Source organism: Carlito syrichta, unplaced genomic scaffold (assembly GCF_000164805.1).
Source record: "Carlito syrichta isolate Samal-C Ts95f unplaced genomic scaffold, Tarsius_syrichta-2.0.1 Scaffold309750, whole genome shotgun sequence".
Classification (NCBI taxonomy): Eukaryota; Metazoa; Chordata; class Mammalia; order Primates; family Tarsiidae; genus Carlito; species Carlito syrichta.
This window is the reverse complement of record NW_007253846.1, coordinates 58,589-65,080: the sequence shown is the minus strand read 5'-3', so window position 1 is coordinate 65,080 and position 6,492 is coordinate 58,589. Positions and strand designations below refer to the sequence as shown.

At 40.6% G+C, this 6,492-nt stretch overlaps 1 pseudogene; it reads left to right on the top strand.

Moving 5' to 3' along the window:
* Nucleotides 1-382: 382 nt before the first annotated feature.
* Nucleotides 383-1,296, top strand: LOC103270197 (annotated as a pseudogene).
* The last annotated feature ends 5,196 nt before the right edge of the window (nt 1,297-6,492 follow it).

Genomic DNA, 6,492 nt, shown 5'->3' with positions numbered 1-6,492 from the left:
TGTTATTTATGGTATTTTGTGGTAGCACCTCAAAGTTAATGGAGGCAAGAACAGAAAATAATTATTGGAATAACAACAAAGGAAATGAAGTTTAAAAATGTAAGTTAAATATTTAATCTCAAGAGTATGGTTAAAAATTAAAATTGTGGGGAGGAAGTAACCCCGTGTGTTTGGCAAGTGAATTCGGGCCACGCTTGCCCTGGCCTGCATTCAACTCTTCTCCCCCAAATCACCACTTCTCCATTGCTGTTTGAATATGTATTGAGTGGTTTGTAGAGGGCAGAGGTTGGAAGAATTGAGGACAAAAACTGAATGTGCGAGGGGATCTGTGAGAAAGGCCAGTCTCAGCAGTCAGGACAGGCAGGAGCAGGGAACAGCTACTATGGCTTCAGCAATCCTGGTGAATTTGAAGGAGGAGGTAACCTGCCCCATCTGCCTGGAACTACTGAAAGAACCCTTAAGCCTAGACTGTGGTCACAGTTTCTGCCAACCACATCACTGCAAACCACAAGTCCATGATGAGCCAAGAAGAGTGGAGCAGCTGCCCTGTGTGCCAAATCACTTACCAGCTCGAGAACCTGTGGCCTAATCGACATGTAGCCAACATAGTGGAGAGGATCAAGGAGGTCAAGTTGAGCCCAGAGGAGGAGCAGAAGGAAGATCATTGTGCACGCCATGGAGAGAAACTCCTACTCTTCTGTAAGGAAGATGGGAAGGTCATTTGCTGACTTTGTGAGAGGTCTCAGGAGCACCACGGTCAAGGAGCACCACGGTCACCACATATTCCTCATTGAGGATGTTGCTCAGGAGTACCAGGAGAAGCTCCAGACAGCTCTGAAGAAGCTAATGAATAAGCAGGAGGAAGCTAAGAAGTTGAAAGCTGACATCAGAGGAGAGGGAAATTTCTGGAAGAATCAAACACGCAGTGAAAGAGTAAACATCCAATCAGTTTGAGCAACTGAGAAATATTCTGAACTCTGAGGAGGACAACGAGCTGCAAAAGCTGGAGAAAGAGGAGGAAGATATTCTGAATAGCCTGGCAGAGTCTGAAAATAAGTTGAATCAACAGAGCCAGTTGTTGAGAGAGCTCATCTCAGACCTGGAGTATCAGTTGCAGGGGTCAGCGATGGAGCTGCTGCAGGATGTGAATGGCATCATAAAAAGGAGTAAGAACTTAACCTTGAAGAAGCCACAAACTTTCCCTAAGGAAAAAAGGAAAGTGTTTTGAGCTACTGATATGAAAGGAATGCTGCAAATGTTGGAAGAACTGACAGATGTTCAACTCTACTGGGTTAATGGGGAACGGACTCTAAGCAACAATTCAAATTTTGTCATTTCTGAAGATAAGAGACAAGTAAGATATGCATACAATCAAATGTCAAGAGATCATCAGTATGAGAATAATTATTGTTATGGCATCCTGGGATCCCCAGGTATCATATCAGGGAAACATTATTGAGAGGTAGATATGTCCAAGAAAGAGAATTGGATTCTGGGGGTATCTGTTGGACAAGACCTCCAATCTGATACAACTGGTGTTAAACAAGTCTTCCATGTGAATTCCCCATTTAATTTTGGATCAAGCTTCCAAACCAATATACAGTTTGGTTTTGAACAAGACCGCAGACCCTCTTTGTTTAGTGCTTACCCCCACCAAGTCATCAAACCTGTTGTTAGTGGAGGTGTCATTTATCAATCTCAATATGGCTACTGGGTTATAGGATTAAAAACTAAATGTGAATATCATGCTTTTCAGGATTCTTCCTCTTTTGATCCTTTGATTGTGACTCTCTCCCCAGCTATTCCTCTTAATTGTGTTGGAGTTTTCCTAGACTATGAGACTGGCATTGTCTCATTTTTCAATGTTACAAACCATGGGTTTCTCATCTATAAGTTCTCTACATGTCACTTTTCTAAATCTGTTTTTCCATATTTCAATCCTATGAAAGATCATATTTCCATGACTCTGTGCTTGCCAAACCCTTGAACTTTCTTACATACTCAGCCACTTATGTGCAGCACTTCTTGCCTGAGAGTACATTTTATATACCTGAACTCATCTGCATCATTTTAATCATCTTTTTCTTGATGTCACCTTTCTTTCTATTTGAACGTCCTTCACTCATCAATAAGGTGTGCATATTGTTTTGATCCATATTCTTCCCAATATTTTATTTATATTTCATAGCAAATATTTTTTTATTGTTTTCAGTTCTCCCAAGGAAAAATGACTGATCCCTCATGAAATGAGATCAGGATTGAGGTAATATCTCTGTCAAATCTTTATAACCCAATTCTCTGAAACACTGACTAACAAGAATGAAAACTTTTTAACAACCTTTCTATCATTGTGTAGAAGTCACTCACTAAAGAATGAGTCCTTAGAGTTATGTCAGTTTACCCATGATGTCCCTTAATCATTAGAGTTATGGAGAAAATGTCATAAATGTTATACACCAAAAGTAGAGGTTATGTATCTAGAGTATCTGAGTTCAAATCCTGTCTCTTCAGTTGTATAATTTTGAATAGCATACTTAAAAGGCTATGCTTATTTTCTTAAAATAATTTTGCTATAAAAAACTTTGCTAGCCGGGCTCAGTGGCTCAGCCTGTAATCCCCCGCCTTTGGGAGGCTGAGGTGAGTGGATTGCCTGAGCCTGCGGGTTTGAGACCCGCCTGAGCAGTGAGACCTCATCTCTACTATAAATCAAAAAATCAGCCGGGCGTGGTAGCACATGCCTGTAATTTCGGCTACTCGGAATGCTGAGGTAGAAGGATCGCCGGAGCCCAGCAGGTCGAGGCTGCGGTGGCCGGAAGCGGCCACTGCACTCTAGTCCGGGCAACCGAGTGAGACTCCAACTCAAAAAAAAAATCAAAAACTTTGCTGATGTTCTGTTGCATAGTAGGGTGATTAGAATTAGCAATAACATATTGTATATTTCCAAATAACTAGAAGAGAGGATTTTGAGTGTTCTCATTACAAATAAATAACTAATGTTTGAGGTAATGAACATGCTAATTGTCCTGATTTGATCATTACACAATGTATACTTGTATTGAGATCACACTGTTCTCCATAAATATATACAACTATTGTGTGTTCATTAAAGACAAAATTAAACTTAAAGAACTTCACCTAATATGTTAGATCATTATGAAAAAATAAATTCATGAAGTATAATGTGCCAGAGACCAGCTTCAGCCGAGTTCAGAGTACCCCAAAGGTGGAGATGGCATCAGCGATTGGGGGGAAGAAGAGAGAAAGAAAGAGACTGTACTCCAGTCTAGTGCAGAAGCAAATGAGTGCTATTGGGACTTACAATGGGTCTTTTATACACAAAGTCAGACGTGGGAAGGGCGTCCCCCACCCACCAGAAACCTTAATCCATGAAAACTTAATCAATGATTGCTTTTAAACCCTTTTCATATGATAATCTTAAAATCCCATAACAAAGGATAACCTAATCTGTGACTGACATATTCGATAAACCTTTTTCTTCCTAAACTGATTGATTTATGCCAAGTTAAACAATTCTATAGAAGCTTAAGTATTTACTTTACAAACGAAAGTGGCCCATCCCAAAGTTCACAGCGGGCTACCTGCAAGTAACCCAGCCAAATTGGGCTACCTGCAAGTAACCCAGCCATTTCAACAAAATGGCTGTCTTCTAAAACTATATTCTACAATTTACACCTTCAATAAGTCCTAAGATCATGACCCAGAAGCCTGTGACCAATACTAAGGCTCTTAGATGTGACACGAGTTAGAATTATAAGTTGTGTGAAAGCCAAAACTGCAGTTTGCAGAAGAATGGTAGCAATGAGCTTCTAAAGTTAGCTTGTGTTCGTCCCAGTCTCAGAGTTTTTATGTTTTGAGCTCACAGGAGCTTAATCTGGTTAGTGCTGAGTAGAAAGGGGAGGAAATGGGGTCAATAGCTCCTGAACGCATCCTTGTGGTCTTGGGGTCAATGGCCCTTCCTGATCCCTAATGCTCAGTTGGCCTCCGTGGCCAGCTCCCAACATCTCTCCCTTTTTTATTTTTTAGCATGAAACCATGAAACTCCATATTGCTCTTCTTTAGCACTCTGAAGATGATTGGGAATAAACACAGCAACAAAAGAATCAATGCTTTGCAAATTCCCAATTGATGAGTATAGACATTAATGATTTTTGATTAGCAAATGATGCCTGAATTTCTTGATGTAATTTAGTAAGGTCTATACTCAGGTCTGAATGGTTCCAAATTCCAAGTAACTTTGTCCCAAGTATGGACAGATTTAAACTCAGAGTGACATTGGAGAGCCAATTTCTTTTTTAAGGTCACAAGTTCTTGCCCTACTGCTAAAACTCCTTCCTCCAAAGCACTAACCTTACTTTCCAATTTCTGGCCTATGATTTCCTGAATAGCTATGGCAATAGAAACATTTTTAGACAGTCGATCAGCAAATGTAGTTGTATGAACTTCCCTAGATAATGCTACAGCTCAAAAGTAGCTATCAAAGATGTAACTCCTAAAATTAAAAGTAGCCAAAAATCTTTTCTGTCTTTCTAAAAGAGCATTAGCCTCATACAATATCTGTAAACCATATGCATCATACCAACGAGATGACAATTATACAAGAATCATCAAATAAGATGGCTGCTCAATAATAACAAAACCTTCGTAAAAGGCATTAGTTAAACAATTAGTTAAAAATACACCCAGTACAAGACACCTTATAAACATTGCTATGATACTCAATTTTAACAACTTAGTACTTATTTCATACTAAAAACACTTAAGAGAACTGCAAGCATCCCTAATGTGGTACTGCTGAGTTTGTCTAACAGGCCTAGACAGGCTGACTGGTTGAAGGGCTGTGAGGGCTCTCCACAAATGAGCTTGAATGACTCGTCTGGTACTTATTCATTGGAGTGCTTTCTAGTTGCAGCAAGTGTAGAGCCATTAAAACCCCAGTCACTAATATATAGTCTTTCACCAGGTACAGTATAGTCCACCTTAGAGTTATAAGCACAGTCTTTCCATTTCAGGAAGCCAGTATCTCGCTGGATGAGTGACCAGTCCTTTTCCATATCATTGAAGGGGCAAGCAGGTACGCTGAGAGGTGGTGTCCATTAAACACAATTGAACAGTAGGGTCACAGCTGTGATTGAGCAAAGACATACTAGGATATAGGCCAACATCCACTTCCTGCATTTCTGCAGTACAGATGGTGAAAGAGTTGCAGATCACCTTGTCCTGGGTTTGGCATTGGATACAGTCACACTTAAAGCAGTATTGGTCCCTCAGCTGCTTCCGGCACTCCTCACTGGTCATCAGCATATCCATAGCAGATGGTGAGCTCTTCTCCCATCTCAATATCTCGGGCTGCACGCAGTAAGTTTATCTTATGTTTTTGGTCCTGCATTCTTTTCTCCTCCCAGTTGTTAAAGACTTTAAAGGCTGTGTCCAATAGTTATAGTTGAGGGGTTTGTGGGCCCTTTTCTAATTTTTGGAGTTTGTGCCAGTGCTGACTGAGAGATAAAATACATCCAAAAGAACTTATCCTTCCGGTCTAGTCTGCTTATTAACACCTATTTTGTAGTTAGCTAACAGGATTCACTTATATGATTCCTTTACTTCCGTCTGGGAAAGTTGAACTTGAGAGGAATTTATCATAAGAAGACAACAAAGAAGAATTTTTAACATCCTTTTGTCCGAGCCACCCCCTTGAGAAGGGGGGGTGAGAAGTCTCGAGGTTGGGGTTAAGTGCCGTAGCCTTTTGCACCCTCCCCTTCTCCAAAGGTAAAAGAGAAAGACTGGAGGCTGGGGTCAGGTGCTGTGGCCTTTGGCACCTGCCCCTTCTCTGAAGGTAAAAGAGAAAGACTGAAAGTCAGAGCTAGGCACCATGGCCGTAGACGCCTGCCTTTCCTTCCCAAATAAAGGTGAAGGGACTCACAGAACAGATTACAAGAAACAAGAGTAGTAGGGAAGGCAGGAATTGGAGTTGTAGGAGGAATAGGAGAGGACAAAGGAAGTGAAAACCCTTACTTTGTTTACATTTTTCTCTGGTCTATTCCTTTGATTCAACAGGATTCATGCCACCCGTCTCAGTCTTTGGGTTAGTGGGGACATTTCGAATGAGTCGATCAGGAATCCAAACAGGAGTTGACGCATCCTGTGGAAATATGCAAGCATATTCTCTCCCACTGGTTAGTAATATATCAGGCCCTCTCCATTGGCCTGTGAGAAGATCCTTCCATTTTACCATAGGTTTAACATTTCCTTCTGGGTTCCAGTGTCTAGCCATAGCTGAATTGCCTGAAGAATCCAAATTTAAATGGTTTATAACAAATAAAGCATGATTTAAAACATGATGAGGAGAACTATACCTAAACTCCCCCTCTTGTAATTTATGTATTTGATTTTTTAAAGTTTGATGGGCTCTTTTCAACTATGGCTTGACCCTGTGGGTTATAAAGAATTCCTGTAGAATGAAAAATATTAAATTGG